At 35.1% G+C, this 25,487-nt stretch overlaps 1 protein-coding gene across 1 annotated transcript in view; it reads left to right on the top strand.

The window, feature by feature from the left end:
* Window positions 1-23,150: 23,150 nt before the first annotated feature.
* The window catches only part of LOC110291107 (N-heparan sulfate sulfotransferase 4), a 356,059-nt gene continuing 353,722 nt past the window's right edge, over window positions 23,151-25,487 (top strand). The window contains exon 1 of the mRNA XM_021158063.3: window positions 23,151-23,544. The gene's annotated coding sequence lies outside the window, so the exon portion shown is untranslated. The remainder of the gene's footprint in view (window positions 23,545-25,487) is intronic.

Below are 25,487 nucleotides of genomic sequence, written 5' to 3'. Positions count from 1 at the left end.
TTGCATACACTAGAAAGATTTTGCTGAAAGGACCCTGATATAGCTGTCTCTTGTGAGACTATGCCTGAGCCTAGCAAACACAGAAGTGGATGCTCACAGTCAGCTATTGGATGGATCACAGGGCCCCCAAGGGAGGAGCTGGAGGAAGTACCCAGGGAGCTGGGGGGATCTGCAACCTTATAGGTGGAACAACAATATGAACTAACCAGTACCCCCTGGAGCTCGTGTCTCTAGCTGCATATGTATCAGAAGGTGGTCTGGTCGGCCATCAGCGGAAAGAGAGGCCCATTTGGTTGTGCAGGCCTTATATGCCTCAGTACAGGGGAAAGCCAGGGCCAAGAGGTGGGATTGGGTGAGTGGGGGAGTGGGTGTAGGAGGGTGTGGGGGACTTTTGGGATAGCATTGGAAATGTAAATGAAATAAATACCTAATAATAAAAAAGAACATATTATTATATATATTAAGCACAACCCTTGCATTTATAAAGTTTAATTTTATTGATTCTCTGCCTTGTTTGTGAAGTTAATGATAACATCACTAACTCTTGAACATGTAAACTTAAAACCACATTCTTGAGACACTCTATACTCCAGTGGTATAGATGAATCTGGTAAGGATTTAACCAAAGCATAGAGATGAAGTCTTTTGAAATTTAAATATTAGTACAAAATTTTATATTGCCTTTTAAAAATACTAGCTCTTTATATACTCAAGTTCTTAAATGCTATTGACAATAGGTAGCAAAGAACAAAGGTACTTTAATATCCAAATTTATGAATACATATATATTTATGTACATACATTTAAAATTAGCTATTATTTTTCTTATAAAATACAGTAGTTGAGTTAATCTAGCTGTTTACTTCCATAAGCATTTCTAAATTATGAAAATCACACAAGAGTTTGTGTCTCTTGCATTGGAAATATACTAGCATCGTTGTTTCAAATCAGCCATGAATTATGTATATTCCAAGCTTAATTTCAGACATATTTAAATTCAATATTTTAAATTGCACAATGAACTAATTTTTTCACCAATTTTGAACTACAATTATTTGAAAGATAATATTTACGATAATATCAGGTTAACTTTCAATGACTCCTGCTTTGAGTCAAAAATTAGAAAAAGAAGAAACCTCAAATTATTATTGAGTTTAACATTTGTCACTTTATATATTATTTTACACACTAAATCTGAGTGTACTTATTTCAAATGTTGTTACTGATTGTATTAGTTAGGGTTTTACTGCTGTGAGCAGACACCATGACCAAGGCAAGTCTTATAAAAAACAATATTTAATTGGGGCTGGCTTACAGATTCAGAGGTGCAGTCCATTACCATCAAGGTGGGGGCATGGCAGCTTCCAGGCAGGCATGGCGCAGGAGGAGCTGAGAGTTCTACCTCTTATACTAGTGGAAGACTAACTTCCAAGCAACTAGGGTGAGGACCTTATGCCCATACCCACAGTGACACACCTACTCCAACCAGATCACATCTATTCCAACAAGGCCACACCTCCAAATGGTGCCACTCCCTGGTCCAAGAATATACAAACCATCACACTGATCTTAGATATTACTTTGAAGTGGGTCAACACTAGCATCTCATTTGCCTGTTCATGAATGCAAAAGAAGACAGAGAGTGAGGAAGGATGAAAGGTAATTTAGAAGAAAAATAACAAGGAAAGCCTTCACTTTGTGCCCCATATCAACCTCCTTCTTGTAATCTGGGTTGTCACTCTTCGTTGCAGGCATGTTAGAGTTAAACTTCCTGTAGAAATGTCAGCAGATCCTACAGTTATTTTACAGAGTTTCAGAAATCAAGAAATGGCATCAAATACATTCATGTTTCTGCTCAACATTCCCTGCAAAGCATAAATATTGTGCTGTTCATTATAAAACTATTTCAATGTTTTCTAATAGGATGGTCACTATAGAACCATCCTATTAGAAAACACTAAAGTTGTTTCATTGTTGAGCAGATTGTTAAGAGAGCTTGATGCTTAGACTTGAATGCCAGAGTTCAAATTCCCAGAACTGAAGCCCCCCCCCAAAAAAAAAAATCATATATATCCCTGTGTTTACCTGCACTCCGGCACAGTGGGCAGACACAGGGGTCTGTGGAGTCCTGTTGGTTGCTGCTATTACACCTTAAGATTCAGGGAGAAATACTGTCTCAAGAGAACAATAGTGAAAACCTGTGAAATGTCATTGAGCTAGAGCCTGAACATCAGCAATTAACCACTGCTATCTGTATCTAAGCAGCTTGTGTAGACTTCTCTTGCAGTCTCCTCAGGCTACTAGATAAATTCTTAAGCTTGATTGCTGTGTTCCATTTAATTTGCTATTGACTTGTTCAGCTCATTAATTATCATTTGAGATGGATTTTTCTTCCTTTTTAATTGATTGTCTCTAAAGGTATATTAATAAATATTTAATGTTTTATTTTCTACTATACTATTTTGAATTTGTTTTAAAATTAAGACTTACTGAACTATAAGGATTGGATGATTTAATTGTAATTTAAATAAAGCATGGAAGGAAAGTCCCCAGTATCTTGACATTTAGCCAGACTTAATGCTGCTTCTCCTGGTGTAGATGTGGACTCAGATGAAAACCATGAGCCCACTGTAAAAATTAAGTTTCTTTTCAAACCTCTTCTCTCCTCTGAACCAGTAAGGTCCTTAACTATTCTGTGCATCAATATATCTATTTCGATCTCATGGCGTAGATGTTTTTGAGGGACTGAGTTAGTAGAAGAAAATTATTTGTAAGATAATAGACTCAATGTGTGCTGTGATCTTTATAAGGCAATTGCACAGTTTAAATTTGGATCTCATGCAAGGCATGGTGGCACACGCTTTTAATCCCAGGACTTGGGAGGCAGAGGCAGGCACATTTCTGAGTTCAAGACCAGCCTGGTCTACAGAGTGAGTTTCAGGACAGCCAGGGCTACACAGAAAAACCCTGTCTCAAAAAAAAAAAAATTGGATCTCATTTGCTTTGCTTCCTTTTCTTCTTTCTTGTTATGGTTATTCATATCACTCAACTAATTATGGACAATTGTATGTATTTACATAGTCTATAACCTCTGTGATGGCTTTCTTTGTCAACTTGATGCAACCTAAAATCATGTGAAATGGGATATAAGTTAGGGATTGTCAACATTGTGTTGGCCTATAGGAGCAGTGATTTCTGGAAGTTGGCAGAAAAAAATTAAATGAATAAAAATTTGGGTTGTATTTTTCACTCGTCCTTCACTTTTTGTGGCAAGTTTGTCTGTGCTATTGGCTGCTATTGGCTGCCGTTACTGATTGATTCCCTTGAAGATGTTAGAACTAACTTCTTTGGCCTTCAAACAAGACAGAGCATCCGAGACTCCCCAGGAGTTCTCTGCTTTCAATGCCAGATTAGGATGGGTGAAGAACCTATCACTGTATACTGAACAAAGACTGGTTTCTTAGTTAAGTGTGTCAGCCTTTGTTGGATGACTCTGACTATATCTTGTACACTATGAAGAAAATTATATATATATATATATATATATATATATATATTGCACATATATATATATTTATATGTGTGTGTATATATATATATATATATATATATATATATATATATATATATATATATATAACTCATTTGTGGTTCATTTCCTCTAGAAGTTCTTAACCTGTGGGTCATGACATGTTTCGATGTCATCTAAGAGCATCAGAAAACACAGATATTTACATTACTATCATAGACATCAAATTTACAGTTATGAAGAGGCAATGAAAATAATTTTATGGTTGAGGGTCACCACAAAATGAGGAGCTATATTAAAATGTCAAAGAATTAGGAAGGTTGAGAACTACTGCTCTAGAGAATGCTGACTAATACAAATTTCAATGGGGTTTAGCTAGGATCTAGTTCAACTCAGATAACATTTTTTAAAAGGTGGCACTTACTTGTTTTTCCTATGTTCACCCTTGTTCTTTGCTGATATTATTTGTGATGTTATTAATTTTTGTGTTCACTTCTGTACATGTCTATACTTGGGGAAATATTCTAATATCTTAGTAATCAAAGGGGAGTGTTTTCAAGTATATTAGCCCTTTGTTTAAATAGTTCCTACCCCAAAGTTCTGTGACTGTATTTAATTTTATCAGAAAGAAGAAAGAACAACTAATAACTGCTTTGTTTCGATTAAGATGCACTAGGTTTTTGTTTCTTGGCTTCATATTTTTGTCTGGGTAAAGTGAAATGATCCTGTAAGAAGGAGCCAATGAAAAATTAATTTGTCCATACTTTAATCAGACGAAACCATGCCATGATGAATTGAGTGTTCTTAGCTGTAAAATGTATTTGCACTTACATTTCCTTTCTTTGACACTGCTGTTTTACAGGAAATATGGTGGCCTTCTAAACTTACCATAAATGCAGTCACTATGAACATGTCTTCCATGGAATAGAACACATCAAGTGTTTATCTAATTTCAAATAGACAGCATGGAAACATGCATGAGAAGAATAGTATAGAGACTGAGCAGGTTGTACTTATGTCTTTAGTTATATATACATGGATGTATATAACAACTCTTAAGGAAAAAAGCAGCCAGGAAATTGAGAATAGAGCATAGAGAATTATACAAGATTGCTTAGAGGTGAAAGTGGATGGAAAGGGAGATGAAATTAAATTATAATGTCAAAAATTGAAGAAATAATTAAAAAATTTTCCAGCATTACTCTACCAATTCTGGCCTCTACATTTATTCTGGCACACCTGACTCTGCACTCCCTTATATAAGTCCTATTTTTGGATGCTTTTACCATGGAAAGCTAATTTTTCTCCCCTTTAATAATAATTTGTCAAATATCTAGTGAGAATTTATCTTTTGGTATATCAGGTAGAGAAAGTTGATAATTTCTTGCATTTTGTTTTGTTTTTAAGTTGCTACAGTTGTAAAATTAATAGTCTCAGAATTATATGAAAAATAAAATACCTAGTGTTTTTTTAAAAAATCAAACATCTCATTTCTAAAACAATTATTTAGTAGATGGAATCTAGAATTTTCTTGGTACAATGTCATATTGAGAATATTCATAATTTCAACATTTAAATAGTTTGAAATAATTATATGTAAGTAGTTTATGTGATTTATGCAGTCAGTTCTAATTCGCAAATAATACTCTTAAAATCGAGAATATGTAGAGAATGTGATAGTAGAGTAGAATGCTCTTTCCATTGCTTTGGTTAGCCTCAGTCTAGCCTGATTGTGGCTGCTTTCCTTGCATAAGAGACAACAGAGACCATTGTGTTACATTTGTCCATTGTTACATTGTTCAAATATGTCTGACAAGTACATTCTGAGTATTTGATGGAATTAATTGCTGGAACTTTCCAAACATACTTGGTTTCTTTTTTGAAAAAAAAAGTAGACTTTCTCTGACATGTTTCTTTCTCTATTATCTAATGTTGAGGTTATTTTTGTAAACTTTGTCAAAATAAAATGCATACTTATACAGTACTTTATATTTTACATTGAGTAGAGTATATCAATATATACTTATTAAAGTATATATTTTAGGAAAAAGCTACACCCACTACAACCTGAGTTCCACTAGGAATAAAAAGACAAAATTTTTGTATCTTATAAAAAAATCTTAGTTGGGAAGGAAAATGCTTTTGAGAAAATAAATAGCTAAATACACTATAAAAATACTTGTTTTAGTTATGATAGACTTGGGAGTTGATTTATTAAGTACTGGTATACTTCCTACCAACTTAGTATGTTGATTGTTCCATTAATGTGGGAAACGATAGAAAACTAAATGGGAAATGTCTTAAGCAGCTTTATAATATTAACAGATCCTTTTTTAAGTTCTAAGTTGACAATGCTATTTTTAAAAATGCCATGAATGTAAGAAATTGAGATTTAGTGTACCACACCATATAGAAAAGACAGTTCAGGGGTGGAATTATGACATATGTTGTGTGTTAATTTGTTTCTTTGCCCTGTGTTGCCTTTCAAATTTTGTTTAAAATTTTAAAATAAAACATGTTATGACTGACAAAAAGTCTTCCTTCAGTGTTTTTTGGATAATTTAGTTAAATTTTAATAATTCAATTTAGTTGCCAGTTGAAGAAAGTTTGTGTTAGCACATCAAAGTCTGAGAAAATAAGGGCAATGAAGAATCTGGACACCAGAAATTCAAATAACCCCATTAAAAATGGGGGACAGAGCTAAACAAAGAATTCTCAACTGAGGAATACCTAAGGGCTGAGAAGCACCTGAAAAAAAAAATGTTCAGCATCCTTAATCATCAGGGAAATGCAAATCAAAACAACCTTGAGATTCCACCTCACACCAGTCAGAATAGCTAAAAACAAAAATTCAGGTGACAGCCGATGCTGGAGAGAATGTGGAGAAAGAGGAACACTTCTCTATTCCTGGTGGGATTGCAAGCTTGTACAACCACTCTGGAAATCAGTCTGGCAGTTTCTCATAAAATTGAACATTGTTCTGCCAGAAGATCCAGCAATACCTCTCCTGGACATATACCCAGAAGATGTTTCAACTGGTAATAAGGACACATGCTCCATTATGTTCATAGCAGCCTTAATTATAATAGCAAGAAGCTGGAAAGAACCCAGGTGTCCCTCAACAGAGGAATGGACACAGAAAATGTGGTACATTTACACAATGGAGTACTACTCTGCTATTAAAACGATCCATTTATGAAATTCTTGGGCAAATGGATGTATCTGGAGGATATCTACTTTAGTGAGGTAAACCAATCACAGAAAAAGTCACTAGATATGCACTCACTGATAAGTGGATATTAGCTCAGAAACTAAGAATACCCAAGATGCAATTTGCAAAACACAAGAAAATCAAGAAGAGGAAAGACCAAAGTGTGGACACTTCATTCCTCCTTAGAATAGGGAACAAAATACCCATAGAAGGAGTTACAGAGACAAAGTTTGTAGCTAAGTCGAAAAGATGGACCATCCAGAGAATACCCCATCTGGGGATCCATCCCATAATCAGCCACCAAACCCAGACACTATTGCATATGCCAGCAAGATTGATTAATTCCCATACCCATATCAGGAGACTCACAGATATTTGTAGCTAGTACTTTAAGAGATTGTATAGTTTCTTCTGGTCCTCATGAGTACATACACACATATGGCATAATAACACCTAGACACAGACACATAAATAAAACTAAAATAAACTACCAAATGATAATTAGTAACAAAATTCATGCAGATTTTATATGAGAGAACAATATTTGCTTTATTCTGCAACAACATGGTAGAGTATCTATAGTTTAAAACAATTTATGATCTATTTGATAAAATAACAAGAAAAAATGTATTTACTTTATATTATATTTTATTTTGTTTTCACTTTTGGATTTAGGAAAGAATATTAAATTATGCCATTATAACTGAGAGCCATATATTTAAGCTACATATTAAAAATGTGTAGTTAAGGCCAAATTATATCTTCCTTTCAATTTTTGGCTTGGTTATTAATATTTAAACACTACTATTTCTCCTTTTAACTTTTTAGTTTCATCTTTTCTTTGTCACTACATTTATACCAAGTAATCCTTATATTTTATTGCCAGGATTTAAGATCCAAGCTCATTTCAGTTTTGTTATTAAAAATGTTCAAATTTAACCAGGCATGGTACTTCACACCTTTAGTCACAGGCTGGGGAAGCAGAGGCAGGTGGATTTCTCAGTTTGAGGCTCAACCTGGTTTGCATAGTGAGTTCCATGCCATTTAAGAAAGACACACTGAGACCATTCCAATCAAATAAAAATGTTCAAATTTAAGGACATAAAAGACAAGATTTTCTTTTAAAAACAAAAGGAATCAAAGCTATATAAAAACCACAGAGGAACTTCCAATAAGCTTCCAAGGGTGTTCCATAATGACAACTGAACAGCAGAGGCCCCCAGGTAGGAACAATACAAGACAAAGTGGGACGTGTGTAGATCTCACGTGCTTGGCAACGTCAAAAATCCGCACTAAGAACCTTTCACTTAGGAGATCACTGAGATTACAGTGCAGGCCAGGAGCTAAATATGAGGTGACTAAAACAGGCTACATCGACATCTTGGTGGCTGAACTAGATTGAATCCTCTGCCATAGGAAAGCTACAAGATGACCCTGTAAATGTAGTGACAAGGAGAACAAGACAGCATGGGGCAATTAATAGCACTTGAGACACCTGTAGGCTCAGAAGACAGTAATGTTGACAAGAGAACTCATAAGGGCAGATAGCCAAAATGATAGTTAGAGGTGGGCCAAGTGGGGTTTTAACCACCCTTAATATGTGGGCAGTAAATGATTAGTGTATGGTCATGTCCAGGGTTACAAGCATAGAGTGTGTAGAGCCCCCATTGGCTCAGCTCACAGTGCCCAAAGAGTGTGCCCATCTCTAGTATGAAGATGACAACCTTTATTCAGTTTCTGCCATTGTCCTATATACCCCTTCACAAAGGAAATTGAGTGGTTTTTTTTTTTACCCCCTTGAAACCAGTCCTATTCTCTACAGAGTTTTTCTTACATTTCCTTGATTTCTCAGTTTCTATAAGAACATTTAATAAAGCATAGATTCTACTTTGCTTCCTTCTACAAAAGTCCAGGTCTTAATCTTTAGCAAAAAACAACAAACTTGAAAACTCCAATGCAGATCAATAGTGTTGACCCTGAATGTTCAGTATCTTAATTTGATCCTTGGGTTATGCACTACTGTGCTGTGAAAACTCACACCACACAAAACCCTTCATCAGTACCAAATGTTTTTTTTTTTAATTGGGTATTTATTTCATTTACATTTCCAATGCTGTCCCAAAAGTCCACCACACGCTCCCCCACCCACTCCCACTTCTTGGCCTGGCATTCCCCTGTACTGAGGCAGATAAAGTTTGCACGACCAATGGGCCTCTCTTTCCACTGATGGCCGACTAGGCCATCATCTGATTCATATGCAGCTAGAGACAGGAGCTCCGGGGGGCGGGGAGAGGGTACTGGTTAATTCATATTGTTGTTCCACCAATAGAATTACAGATTCCTTTAGCTCCTTGGGTACTTTCTCTAGCTCCTCCATTGGGGGCCCTGTGACCCATCCAATAGCTGACTGTGAGCATACACTTCTGTGTTTGCTAGACCCCGGAATAGTCTCACAAGAGACAGCTATATCTGGGTCCTTTCAGCAAAATCTTGCTAGTGTATGCAATGGTGTCAGCGTTTGGACGCTGATTGTGGGATGGATCCCCGGATATGGCAGTCTCTGGATGGTCCATCCTTTCATCCCAGCTCCAAACTTTGTCTCTGTAACTCCTTCCATGGGTCTTTTGTTCCCAATCCTAAGAAGGGGCAAAGTGTCCACACTTTGGTCTTCGTTCTTCTTGAGTTTCATACGTTTAGCAAATTGTATCTTATATCTTGGGTATTCTAAGTTTCTGGGCTAGAACTGAAGACCGAGAAATGAACCCACACACCTATGGTCACTTGATCTTTGACAAGGGAGCTAAAACCATCCAGTGGAAAAAAGACAGCATTTTCAACAAATGGTGCTGGCACAACTGGTGGTTATCATGTAGAAGAATGTGAATTGATCCATTCCTATCTCCTTGTACTAAGGTGAAATCTAAGTGGATTAAGGAACTCCACATAAAACCAGAGACACTGAAACTTATAGAGGAGAAAGTAGGGAAAAGCCTCGAATAAATGGGTACAGGGGAAAAATTCCTGAATAGAACAGCAATGGCTTGTGCTGTAAGATCGAGAATTGACAAATGGGACCTTTTAAAATTGCAAAGCCTCTGCAAGGCAAAAGACACCGTCAATAAGACAAAAAGACCACCAATAGATTGGGAAAGGATCTTTACCTATTCTAAATCAGACAGCAGACTAATATCAAATATATATAAAGAACTCAAGAAGGTGGACTCCAGAAAATCAAATAACCCCATTAAAAATGGGGCTCAGAGCTAAACAAAGCATTCTCACCTGAGGAATACCGAATGGCTTAGAAGCACCTGAAAAAATGTTCAACATCCTTAATCATCAGGGAAATGCAAATCAAAACAACCCTGAGATTCCACCTCACACCAGTCAGAATGGGTAAGATCAAAAATTCAGGTGACAGCAGATACTGGCGAGGATGTGGAGAAAGAGGAACACTCCTCCATTGTTGGTGGGATTGCAAGCTTGTACAACCACTCTGGAAATCAGTCTGTCGTTCCTCAGAATATTGGACATAGTACTACCAGAGAATCCTGCAATACCTCTCCTGGGCATATATCCAGAAAATTTTCCAACTGGTAAGAAGGATACATGCTCCACTATGTTCATAGCAGCCTTAGTTATAATAGCCAGAATCTGGAAAGAACCCAGATGCCCCTCAACAGAGGAATGGATACAGAAAATGTGGTACATTTACACAATGGAGTACTATTCAACTATTAAAAAGAATGAATTTATGAAATTCCTAAGCAAATGGATGGACCTGGAGGGCATCATCCTGAGTGAGGTAACCCAATAACAAAGGAACTCACACAATATGTACTCACTGATGAGTGGATATTAGCTAAATGCTTTTTCTAATGTAGATTTTATCTGTATTGCTGCTGAGTCTTCTCCAAAGTACAGCATGAGTTACTGTTTCTACTTTAAATTTCAGTCTTATCTTTGTAACAAAGTAATGAATGTATTAAGAACTGTGGGATGAAGTGGCTTTGTGAACCCAGAGGAGGGGGATAAAGTTAGAAAAATCTTGTATTATCCACACATAGTCACTAGGTTTTGATTTGTCAATCTTAGTATAAATATAACATTTAAAAAACAAATCAAGTGATAAGAAAACATGAAATGTTTATTTTTCTCATTTCAATTTACAATAGTGTATGTACCATACTGAATTAAAATTTGTTTTGATTTTGAAAAGGGTCCCACTCTGTAGCCTTGACTTGACAGTGACTTTCTATGTAAACCATCAGGATGGCTTAAAACTTTCAATGAGCCTCCTCACTGCTGGGAATACAGTAGTGTGTCAGGAAGTCTGCCTTGATAACATCTTAGCAATGGTTTCACATTAAGAGAAAAAAGGGACTTTAACTGTCAGAAAAGCAAAGAGAGGGAGATCTTTTTTATAAGTGTTCATATTTGTGAGTATAGTTTTGCCTTTGTCAAGAAATGTATGTGGAGATCAGCAGACAACTTGAGCTGTTGGATTTAGCCTTTTACTTTGTTTGAGACTAGCTCTGTATTTTTCAGGACCACAAATGCCAGGTAAGCTACAACCAATGTCTTCTAGCAATTCTCTAATCTCTGGCTCCCATTTCTCAATAGAAGTGTTCTAGGATTAGAGACATATGCATGGGTGTATCCAGATATTTTGTGGGTTGTGGGTACCAAAGTCTATGTTATCATGATCCTGAAGTAAGAAATTTCTTCCTTAAACCATTTGTTATTTTTAGATTCATAATTGTAAATACTTATAGTGCTAAAGTAACACATACATTTACTACATAGGAGGCTGGAAGAAATATAACTGATGAAGAGTCTTGGAAGGTATGCTAGGACAGTATAGTTGGCTGGTCTCTATTGATTTCTATTTGGCTTGTTTATCCCATAGGTTTGCTAGAGATTCACTTTCCTCAATACCAGGCTAGAGTACCTAAGTGCAACAGAGTTAATCCACATGCCTTAAACTGAGTGTGTCACAGTCATAGTGGAAGGACATAAGAGATTTCTCATCACAATGTAATCACGGCAGTAATTTCTAACAAGAATGCAAGTAGAAATATATAATGCTTATATGTATGAACTCAAGTTGGAAGGAAAAGAATTCCACTATTCCTCATTCTATTGATCTCAGGCAATAACAGAATGGTTGAAGACATATTTTAACATTGGAAACATCTACAGAGTCTACAGACACAAGTTACAAAGAACTTGAATATGTATGTATGCCTTCCGCAGATAGTAAAATGTTGCTGACTAAATGGACACAGTTGTCATTTTATTGATTGATGATCGATATGGAAATTGGTAGCGTAGGGCCCATCCCATAGCCAGGTGGTCTTGGGTTAATATACAGAAAGCAAGGTGACCTCAGAGAGCCACGGGAAGCAAGCCAGTAAGCAGCTGCTTTAAGTTGGGGTGTTTATCACAACAAAAACCAATCTACAATAGTAATTCTGGTCATGAATAGGACTACATTTATTATAGGGAAGCTATTATTTGTCTGCCTGTCTGTCTGTCGATCTATCATCTATCTGTATGCCTGTCTGTCTATCTATCTATCTATCTATCTATCTATCTATCTATCTATCTATCTATCAATCTATATACCTACCTATTTATATGTTTGTATGGTGTTCTGTTCTGCCTTTGTGGCTCTATATTGAACAAAGAATAACATTGGCTACTGACAGCCAATTTGAAAAATAACAATGGTATTGTACTGAATATAAAAAAATGCTCCACTAAAAATAACAAGAAAATTTCAGGGATTACATTGAGGAACCGATTTAGTGTGTTTATATTTAGTGTTCCATAGATATATCAAGATCCTATACTCTTAGGATTGAAAACATAGCTCATGGCTCACTATGTACACTTCATTACAACATTCAGGTGAGCAGTTCAATACAACATGGAAAAGCATGGTATTGCACAGATGAAATTTAAAAAAATCAATGAACTATATTAAACTACAATAAGAATTAATATATAAAATTCTTAGTTCAGGTATGTATAAATATTGTGTGTGTCAATCAACAAAATATTCATAGCCAGTTATCTTTATGCTGAGTCTCTACATATCTTTTGTCTTTAAGGCAAAAAAGGAAATTGTATACATGCAATTATAATTAATTGCATAGTCTATGTACTTAAAATAAAAATCTCAGTGTTCCTTCATTTTCCTGGTGTATTTCAGTGAGAAAAATGTTAATTTATAGGATAAGTGTTGGATCATGAATGCTCCCAAATGCTTGATATTTTGTTAGATCAAGTGATTGGAAACTTAGAATCTATTTTACCTATATTTTACCAGTTTTATTATGAAACATATGCCTTTAAATAATAATTAAGCTTCAGAATATATGAAAGAATATTCTTTGAAGAAAGTTGTTCATATATACAATTTGACATGTTGTAAAGTTCATATGGCAGGATGTGGAGATGGTTATTGTTCATACCAAATATATGATTTGGGTCTTGATGTTCTAATGGACATATAACATTACCAACAAATTTGTGAGATGCAGACATAATGCTTTAATAGAAGCGTGAGAATTTTCTATGAGGATGTCTTTTATAAATGAATGATATGAAAATAATATGACTTTAGGATTTGATTGACATATGTGTATGAGTGAGTAAATGTGTGTGTGTGTGTGTGTGTGTGTGTGTGTGTGTGTGTGTGTGTGTCTGCATCTTTATTTCAGACAAGGGCTATCCACTAAATATTTCTTCAGTCTCACCGTGTTGAATGCTGGGTTTATAAGTAGCCTCATCATTCAGAACACTGAATATATTATTAAAATTGTTATATTGCAACACAGCAGACAGCTGATACCTATGATTATGGGAACCAGATTTAGCCAGTAGCCTTTTCTTTGTATTGTCCTAACAGTTGGCATAGAAGGGAATATTCATGCTTGAATACTAACTCCCTCCAAGGTTTGTGGCAGGCCAAGCTAGGAACATAAGCCATGTTGTTACAAATGTTCAATTGTAAACATAAGAGAGTATTATTTAATTACTTAAGTTACTTTGGAAGATTGGATAAAATTATTATTTAAACCTGGGAAGCTATACTTGATAAATAATGGAGCTTATTTTTTAAGATTATTATGATTTGATTCAAATGAAACAATTTCTTGCAGTTTTATTTAACCTTCATATATAAATAAATAATCTAAATAAATGTCTACTTTTCTATTGCTTATGGCTATGGGTCTGAAAAATATGATTTATTGCTATATTTATTTCCACTTATTTACATAAATATTGAAATACACATTATTCAATACTACCATAGTAAAGTAGGAGGAGATATCCCATATCAACCAGTATTAGTGTGTAGCAAAATTATTTCTCTTGAGGAAAACGGGCTATTGTGCTCAGAAGACAGACAGACCAGTACAATGCATCTTGCCTCTTTTTGTGTTCATATCATCATGTACACTGAAATCTGTAAGGATCAGACATTATTTTTTCCCAATAGAATAATTAGGTGTTTTATTGTGGAATGAACCTCATTTTTAAAAATTGCTGTCGAGGATGGCCTAATCGGTCATCAATGGGAGGAGAGGCCCTAGGTCCTGTGAAGGTTCTATGGCCCAGTATAGGGGAATGCCAGGACCAGAATTGGGAGTGGGTGGGTTGGGGGAGGGGAGAGGGTATAGGGGATAGGGAATTTTCAGAGGAAAAACTAGGAAAGGGGATAACGTTTGAAATGTAATGAAGAAAATATCTAATAAAAAATAAAAAATTGCTGTCAAATAAAATGGATAATCATATTAAAGCTTACATGATTTTATAAATCCAATTCTTTTGATAATTGCCTAGCTAACAAATAATACTTTTATTGGAATATATGGCATAGTATACTTTAGAAACTTTTATAAATATTATCAATTTATTCATACTTAAACGTTCAGATCCTTGAGAGCCCAGTATCTAAATGCAACAAACTCAGGGTGTTTAAGGCATGTAGACATTGAAAATGCAAACTTTTTAAAAATTTTTTATTAGGTATTTATTTCATTTACATTTCCAATGCTATCCCAAAAGTCCCCTACCCGCTCCCTCACTCACTCTCCCCCACACCCCACTCCCACTTCTTGGCCCTGGCATTCCCCTGTACTGAGGCAGATAAAGTTTGCATGACCAATGGGCCTCTCTTTCCACTGATGGCCAACTAGGCCATCTTCTGATACATATGCAGCTAGAGTCAAGAGCTCCAAGGTACTGGTTAGTTCATAATGTTGTTCCACCTATAGGGTTGCAGACCCCTTTAGTTCCTTGGTTACTTTCTCTAGCTCCTCCATTGGGGGCCCTGTGATCCCTCCAATAGCTGACTTTGGGCATCCACTCCTGTGTTTGCTAGGCCCCGGCATAGTCTCACAAGAGACAGCTATATTTGGGTCCTTTCAGCAAAATTTTGCTAGTGTATGCAATGGTGTCAGCGTTTGGAGGCTGATTATGGGATGGATCCCCAGATATGGCAGTCCCTAGATGGTCCATCCTCTTGTCTCAGCTCCAAACTGTGTCTCTGTAACTCCTTCCATGGGTGTTTTATTCCCAATTCTAAGAAGGGGCAAAGTGTCCACACTTTGGTCTTTGTTCTTCTTGAGTTTCATGTGTTTAGCAAATTGTATCTTATTATCTTGGATATTCTAAGTTTCTGGGCTAATATCCACTTATCAGTGAGTACATATGGTGTGAGTTCTTTTGTAATTGGGTTACCTCACTCAGGTGAAGCTGTACATAGTTTAGGGAAGTCCTAGAATGCATCAATCCAAATAAACACAGTTCAATCACTAAATGGTAAAGAACCAACCTCTTTTTTTTTCAAAAATGACTGCTTTATTGAGAACAGTAAAGATCAGCTTGTTAAAATGATTCGTTTTGTAAAATTATAATGGTTTATTTTATTAAAATCTTTACCTTTCAAATGTTATCCACTTCCCCCCCACCCCGAAGCAACCCATCCCATTCCTCTCCCTCCCTGCTTCTGTGAGGGTGTTCTAATGGTTGCTCAGTCCAATAGTTGCCTGTGAGCATCCGCCTCTGTATATGTCAGGCTCTGGCAAAGCCTCTCAGGAGACAGCTATCTCAGGGTCCTGTCAGTATGCACTTCTTGGCATTCACAATAGTGTCTGTGTTTGGTGACTGTATATGGAATGGATCCCCAATGATTAGATAGTCAAAATATCACATTTTAATAATACCTTACATGGATATTGTCCATTATCTTCCATATATTCAAAAAATAGAAGTTACTACAACTTGACTGGACATAAATAATTCTACGGAGCAAATGCTTTTTAAGTTATGAGAAGGCTAGGAAGGTGAGCAAATGCATGCTGATTTGAAGGTCTTCTCAAGTGTTCAGTTCCATGTTGGGGTTCTATTTGAAGTGCCAGGCTTGAATTAAAATACACACTTTACTTTCATCAGAAATCCATTTCATTTATTACACAAGTTTCACTTTTATTTTCCAAATGTTAAAGAAGGCATTGGTTATTAATATTTCACTTGTGGAAAATATTTGCAAATGTTTTCAACTCGATATGTAAGCTAGCTATTGAATGGAATGCAGACTGCTGTCCGACTCAGCGATCGAGTCCAATTATAGGTAAAACTTGAGCTTATTCACTCAGATAATCTACCAGTAAGTAGGATAGAAAATTAATTTTCTTTGCGTTTGATGAGTCTGCTCTGTTTTTCTGTTGTGCCATTTGCACATTAGTCAGAGTCTGAGGGAGTACTGCATCAAATTTATAGCAACAGCAGTTTTCTTTAAGTCAGATCAACAGAGATGAATTGGCAGGTTCTCGGTGCTCTATCTATTATACAATATTGCCCTCTATGGGAACTAAAATACTGAAGAAACAGAAGGGTGTTTGTTGTTTGTTTTACTTCTGTGATCATCAAATGGCCTTTCTTATTTCTTTTTATTTGGTTCCAGCTGTCCTCCCTCTTCTAACAGACACAAATAGCTGAGCTGCAAATCAACCACAGCCTCCTTTTGTTACTCCGGGTTACTACAACATCAGAATGCATTTCGGTTTTTTTTTCCTATTATATCCAATTATTGGGTTTACCTTATTTTGTTAAACTATCTCTTGAGGAAATGTCTCATTTCATGAAAGTTTACAATTATTTTACTGAAATATTCTATTTAGAAGAGGAAGACAAAATTAGATTTAAAAAATAAAGAGATCTTCACCGTGATCAGAAGATGAATCTTTCACACAGAAGAACACCTGCACATTTCAGGGCTTTTTCTGCCTAACTTTGTTTCTAAAACACTTTTAAATTATGAAAATAAATGGAGACTTTTTCCTAGCAAATTATTTTACTCCTGAGTATTAGGTAGAATAAAATGACATAGGTTCTGAAATGGAAATTTAATCTGTGTGCCCTCTCTATGGAAATGCACTTTCCTTGCACGTTCGCATTCTCTATTTGAAAGGAGCTGCTTCTATTTTTGGAGTACAGAAACAGAGCAAGTTTCATTCATAAACATTCCCATGTGAGAAATCTTAACACACCGTTGTCTCCATTTCCTAGTTTTCAGTCTCTACGTTCTATTCACTCAGCCATTCATCAATTTGGTTTTAAAAGTGTGAGTACCTGCCCCATATGATGATACTTTTCATAGCATGAGAACAGGAAGAGTTAGACATGATTTTTGTACTCAGAGCACAGACAATGACTGGTAAATACAAACACACACACACGCATGCACCCATGCACACATGTGTGTGCACACACAAAAACACATTTGTGTGAGTTTAACAAACAGAGATAGCAGTATAATGTTAAGCTTGTATTTGTAGCCTATAGATACAGGGCACTAGACTACTTTACTGGTATAAACTCTCAAGCATAAGGAATATAGAATTCATTGCTAGCTATTTTTAAAACATTACTCACTATATTGCAACACATCACCCTAACAGGCATGCAACACATAAACACCTAATCACTGAACATATAGATGCATACACACATATACACAACATCCACAAAGTTATACACAAAACACATACAACACACACATGACAGATACATGCACACACTACACACACATACATACAACTATACAAATACCACACATATACACACATACATACTTACAAACACCACCACATGCACACATATATTCAGACACATATAGATGTTCACATACATACTGTCATGTTCACATACATACATGTTTGTATGTATATGGGTTGTGTATATGCATGTGTATGCAAGAGTTATGAGAACATGTGTTGTGTGTGTATACTTTTGTATATGCATGTATATTTGTCTATGTGTGTATATTTATATGTGTATATGTATAAGCATATATGTTTGTATGCACATACAGTATATGCACATATACATACAACATATATACATAAACATACACATATGTATGCATAGATGTTCAAACTGCACACATACATATGTATATACATAGCTTGTATATATGCAGACACACAAACATGTTTACAGACAACAGATACATACAAGCATACATTATACATATAACATATATAAACATATATAAACACAAAATATACAAACACACACATATGCACACATACATGCAACATGTACGTGTGTATATATGTATATATGTATGTGTGTATAGATATAGATATAGATATAGATATAGATATAGATATAGATATAGATATAGATATAGATATAGATATAGATATAGATAGATATAGATATAGATATAGATATAGATATAGATATAGATATAGATATAGATATAGATATAGATATAGATATAGATATAGATATAGATATAGATATAGATATAGATATAGATATAGATATAGATATAGATACACACACACACACAAACTAAACCCACATATATGAACACATATACACATATATACATTCACATTCATACCCACACCAACATACATAAATCACTCTGTGCTAAGGTCAACATTGAGGGAGACAGAAGAACTAGTGCATTCCTCATGAGTGATGATAATTTAGAATGCGACATTCAAGTTTACTCATCAAAGCCTGATTTACTAAGACTTAGTAAAAATGAAGATTCCCATGCTGATCAGCACATTAGCTGGAGTAACTCATAAATGAGAGGCCTGCTCCCGAAGCCCCCGAACAGACAGAAAACAAATGATGTCGGGATACCTATGTTAAAGGGAATTCACTAACAGATGAAATAGAATGCCCTGTTTGACACACAAGGCTTTATCAAATTTATTACTCTAATGTTAGGATTCTGGCTTCCATGGAGTTTTCTCACTTGGAAAATTTAGGACTTTAAAGTACATAATATAAAATGGCTTGACTTGTGAAGTCTAACTCCAAGGAAAATAGCCACTAAATCATAATAAACTTTTGGAAATGCAGATCCGGTAGGAAATAAAGTAAAGCTCCCTACTGTGGTTGAAGAATACTTTCTGTATTCAAAGCTGCTCCAGTGGTCCAGACTCCCAAGGAAACCTTGGCCTGATTAATGTACCTTATGAAATTTCGGAACCTTTGTGAAGCCTCAGAAGAAAACCTTAGACCTGAGAATAATTGTAAATGTAATTTCTCCTGGGCTCCCTTCCCTTACCGCAGGACACACTTGGATCATTTTATTCCACAACAAATATTCTTGTGATTCAATGATACTTAGACCAAGAGTTGCTATTTATTAAAAATCTTCTGGCTTTAGGCAGTTGTTGGCCAAACTGGAATCAGGCTGCTGTAGCTGTTTCGTTCCTCATGGCCTTCAGAGCTTTATATTGTCAAATGACATGTTTAAGGCATTAGCATGCTGATGTTCTTGAAGTAATACTGACACGATATCTCCTCAATCCGAAGTTCCCATTTATCTCCATCTTTTAGCAACATTTTAAAAGATTTCTAGATGTACAATAGTCCTGATGTCTGCTACAGGACACTTCTGAATGAAAGTAAAAATGTTTGGTACTCAGTTTTTCCCCAAAATGTATTGACAGAGAAGGCAGATGCATGAATTCTCCATAACCCTTACTGGAGTTCTGGTTAGAGTAGTTGCTCACACGAGGCAGTTATTTTCCTCCCTTAAAAGGGCTTTTACACTAGTTACTCATCCCAATTAGAAATATTCCCTCTTAAAATGTTTAACTATGAACATGACTCAGTTGTCCATTAATATCTGTTTGCTTTACTGTTTTCTTGGTATTCATAAACTTTATTGAGTTAAATTTTCAATTACATTAGTCATGTTCAGTCAAAATTGAGAGAACTATAAATTGAATAATTTCTTCTCACCTCAAATTGTTAATTCTGATGAACATTAAAGAAAAGAAATGAAAACAAGAAGCAACGCAAAACTATGAAAGGGTATGAACATCTAATTATGGTGTGTATCTGCAAAATTTGATTTGTTTAAAGGCATAAACTCAACATTATCTTTAATAATCATAAGAAACATGTGAGGTAAACTCTTGGAATCATTTAATTTTCTACATTTGCAATGAAGTCTTCTAACATTCTGTGGTTAACTTTCAATTTTACCTTCAAATAAATTGAATCGACAAAGCAAACAAATAAACAAAACTAATGGCCTTCCTTTTGAATAAAGGCTTTGAATCAGTCGTACCATAAATCTTTAACTCCAGAACTCAAGTATCAGAACATGGCCATTCTGGTCTACATATCAAGTTCCAGACCAGGTAGGGCTACACACTGAGACCCTGTTACCAGAAACAAAACCAAATATCAAAGACTTTGATGTAAACATGTTAGAAAGAATATACTATTAGAATGCTATAGATTAGAACTGTTATCATTTATATTTACTCATTTTAACTACATAATAAACAATGAAATCAAAATTTCATGTTTTTAATTTCTAAATGATGCTTAAGACATACATTTTCTTTACTGTTTTGTGAATTGTCACTAGATATTTAAATGTTATATATAAGGTATAGTAAGGTGATACTGAGATTTTGAGCTGATTAAAGAGTATACATCCTGCTGAAGGAACTAGAGAGGCATCTTGTGAGGGATTACAAACCTCACTGGCACAATATATTGAATTAAAGTTGGAAAAGTTAAATTCAGACTTAGTAAACAAGGAAAAAATTTAGATTGCCTTTACCAAGGTGTTAAAACAAAATTAAGAGCATTTATTTTCTGTTCACAACTATAGTAGTGATCCAAATGTTTACATATTGTGTCTAATTCCAAACTAATGGAATAGCTGAAATATCTGACTGATGTCTAAAGCCAATTGTAGAATTTAGGTTGTGTTTGAACCAAGCAAGTGCTTTAGCCAATCATTTCACATTCTGTCTTGTACAACATGTTCCCTCCACAAAGTCTATGTTTATTATCTTTATTTCCTGAACAAGACAAGTTAAAAAATAACAACAGATGACACTTTTGGGGATTAAGTTCCTTTGTAATATTGGAGAAAACAATATAAAAAGGCTATTTACATAAAAATTTCATATAGAAATTATTTTGGGGATGTTTTTATTTTCATCAATTAATTTCTCCATTTTTCTCCAAGAGAAGATAGAAAACGTTGGTGGCTTTAAATTCATTCGTAGTTACACATAGTGTGTTAACTCTGTTTTGAACATTTATCTTATGTTTTAATAAAAAGAAATGGTCAGCTAAGTGGTATTTTTCTTTTTCAACAACAGAATTTTAATTTCCTGTCTTTGGATGTGTTTCAATAATTAATATTTAATAAATACCATGGTATATCTTAGAACTGACTAACATTGTAACGCTTCCATTGTCAAAGTCCTCACATGTTAGTAATTTCAGTTAAGAAATGGCTAGGTATCTTTATATCAAAGCTGGTGCTAGAGTAAGAATGGACTTGATCATATTATTTCCTTTGTTATGATTCTACACTGTCAGCTTTTGAAATAGGAACACAGCAAGAGTGTAATTTGTTGAGCAATTTGCAATAATGTTTCTTCCTTAATTATGAAAATTTCCAAAAAACTTAAAGTACTAAATAGATAATTAAATTAAATAACAAACAAACAAACAAAACAACAAAAAGCAAAAGTGTGGTGGTATCTGGTATGGTAAGAGATGCTTTATTAGAACCTGAAAGGCTCTGGGTTCAATTCACAGCACCATAGCCAAACAGGCAAAATTATAGAAGATAGAAATTTCAATTAGCATTTAAAATGTATTTTAATCAACACTGAGCCACGACATGGTATTTTCCGCATAATATTATATTATAATATTGATAAAAGATACATCTGCAGTATGCTTATCTCTCTCAATTGTAATGGGCATCACTAAGTAAACGTGTCTTGACCTTCAAATGCTTCTTTGCCATCCAGGTAAGAATTTCCTACATACTACCTGAAGATTTTATAAATATAAACTTTTTCTCAACTCACTGTGCATGAGAATTTCAGCAATTTACAGACAAATGCTATGCAGACATTAACACCAATAGTACTGGATATGGACATCATAAAATCAAGCTTTAATGGCTTCCCCACTACTTCCATTCCAATCTCTAGTCACGGGATTTTACTGAAATTGTCCGAATATTACATGTATTGCTTATAACTGAAGATACACACACCAGATTAGAGAGTTTTCTGCAGCTCTATTCTGTCCTGAAACAAATGTTCATTTTTGTCTTGGATATTTATATTTAAAATTATATATGTATATATATGTATATATATATAAATAAATATATATATATATATATATATATATATATATGAGAAATAGAAATGTAGTTTTGAGAATTTGAAAAATAGAAATGTAGTTTCCCATAGCAATCAAATTTTACCTTTGTTAATTAACATTATATAGTTTTACTTGTTTATCTGTCCTTACTTATAATACATGGTTATGCTATTATAAATACTATCAGGATTTGGTAGCTCACAGACAGTTCTCCAAGTTTTCTATTGCTCATTGCTGGCTTTTGTTCTGTTTGAAATTAGACTCTTTGGCTGGCACATATTCACAACAGAAAGCCCCATCACGAACTTTTATTAACCCACTTGATACAGTGTCCTAGCTGCAAAGTGAAATCTTATTCTCGGATTATGTAGGAAATATTCAAACTGTCCAATGAACGATTATCCAAATCGTCAAGGGGCACCTAATCAATCAGTGTTGTGTGAGAGGACGGCTGCTGGCTGCTGAATTAGCTTCTGCTGGAATGTGTTCATGTGTAACATCCCACTGCCTGGATGACATCACAACAGCTTCAGGTCCTTGAAAGTCTTGAGGATGATTAGCTGAAGGAATTGGCTGTTTCTGCCAATCATAACCCGGCAGAGCTGCCTTCATAGTTCTGGAGATGTGAGAGAAAAAGGGAGGGAGGGAGAGAAGGAGGGAGGGAGGGAAAGACCGACTCCAGCTAAGCAAGAGGCACAGCAGCAGTGGCAGAAGCAGACAGGAGCAGCTGGTATTCCGGTGATTAAATAGTTCTCATAGCCTTTTTGCTGTACCCGGTCTGCTCCCTGGGGTAAGGCTCGTGTCCGAGAAGGAAGCTGCATTTTAACGGTGTACTGAACAGAGGTCTGAATCATTCCAGCTGGCTGCTTGTTTTGAAAAGGACAATGTGTGTATAAATAAAAAGACTGCTGGAAGGGTCCAGACACCAGCACCGGAGCTGAGGAGTGCTCTCAGAATCCTGTTGAGGCAGATGGCACGAACTGAAAGCTCCGCTAATTAACGTGGAGCCAAGTAATCCTGAATTCTGGATATCTCATTTTCTAACTCCGGATAAATTCAAGTTAGCAAAAGAAAAAAAAATATTGAAATGCTTCTCTAGGTAAGTTACTGCCCTAATTTGTTGAAATTGACAATGACGGGGTATGTGTGGCTTAGCTTCATAAACAAGTTAAACGCACTAAAGTTTTATTTGTGAAAGATTTATATAGAAGCAGATACTTTTAGAGCCAAATTCAATCTCCCTTTCTGGCGTGTGTATACATACCTGTCAGTAAGTAGAAGTTATATTTGCATTGTATATAGAATGTATTGCCCTGCTGTAAAAAAGGAACTGAGCAGCAGATTAATTTTAAACAGTTACTCTGACATTTGCACCAAAACACCTCCCTGGATAACAGGTTTGTCCTGTTTCTACTGGACCTACTAATTTTGCAAACTCAGCTTTCAGTCATAACTGTGGCTGGTATTTTAAATGTTTCCTAAGAAGTATTACTTAGAATGTGGCATGCAAATTGCCCAAGATGAGAACTCTTCTCCTTGAGACATAAGATTTATAGGTGTTCTCTGTTTTGATGGAATTTTGAGAGAAACAGCTGGCACACACATTTGAAACTGAACGACACTGGCATGTGCTGTTTATCAGGAAATAGATGCTATCCCCTAGCTCATATTAGAAATGAAAACATCTCAGGGTAATATCTTAGATTGTGAGCAGGACACCGACACCTCAGTGCCATATTCACACACACCACACACACACACACACACACACACACACACACACACACACACACACACACACTTCCAAAGCCCCCTACACAAAACACATTGGAAAACACGAGATGTTTAAAGGTGGTCTTAGTGTTTCTAATACTTATGTCAGAAGAAATCAAAGTTTAAGAACATTAAAAATTGATTTCCTTTTAACTTGTCCTAATTTACAAATTGATATACTTTTTCAGAAGAAGTGTGTTGTTTATTTTGGTAGGCTGTGTTCTGCTCCTCAATTAACTTTGAGAAAGTTTAATGAGTTTATCCTTTCTGTCAGACGCTCCTTTTTATGCCTTCACAGTGTCTGTTCTAGGAGTTTTCATTTACATGGAGGCAGAACTTTCCAATGTTAAGTCTGTAGCAAGATATTAATACATTTCTGTCATTCAGGCTTAGTTATCCACTTTCTTGTCAACTTCATAGTTAAAATCCTGTATATTTTGGAATAAGAAGAAGCTGGTAAAGACAGAAGTTACTAAAATTACTTTAATTTCACGAAAACTAAGAGACAATGAATTTCTCCAAATGATTTTAATGAGTTGTTTTTTTCCAGATCACAACTATTTTAATTTGTTTTACTGGAATTGGGCCAATTAGCTATAAGCAGAAACTTAGGTAGTGATGGATAATTTGTTTTCTTTGTTTCAATAAAGTTTAAGTCAAGAACATAAGACCACTGACCAGAAGGATCTAATGATGTCACCAGCATTTCCCAAACATTACAATGTTTAATAAGAAAAGAAACTGTGTCATTTATGTTTATCTCTGGACAGAAATAGATATTTGAGTATACTATGATTTTTGCTGTTTTTCCCTAGACAATTCTCTGGCAGCCTATAGCATGAAAGTCATCCTTGATGGAAAATACAGATAAAAATTCTGGTGTAAGTCTTTTATAAAAGAAAAGCTTTGGATAATTTTATTATATTTTATTTTTAAGAAATCAATGAGAAAGCCATCTGTACATAATTATATAGATCATTCTTTTGCTTTTGTCTGAAAATAAAATAATCGCATGTTCATATATAATGCATGTATATACATCCACCTGAGAAGCAAGTATCTTAGATTTCATCTGGCATGAAAACTAATATATCTATTTGATACTGATTCAGTCTTCCTCCAAGAATGCTACCATGCCATGATCATATTTTTTTAAAAAATACATCAAATTCTTAATTGATCTCAATGTCAGACCTAGTGTTTCTAAATGCTAAATAAATGTTTCTTATCCATACAAGAGTTGAGCTGAGAAGTTTAATGTATCGTGAT

The sequence above is a fragment of the Mus caroli genome, unplaced genomic scaffold, assembly GCF_978045245.1.
Source record: "Mus caroli unplaced genomic scaffold, Mus_caroli_1 scaffold_3, whole genome shotgun sequence".
Lineage (NCBI taxonomy): Eukaryota > Metazoa > Chordata > Mammalia > Rodentia > Muridae > Mus > Mus caroli.
Note: the sequence above shows the minus strand (reverse complement) of the source record. Positions and strands in the feature narration are given on the sequence as shown.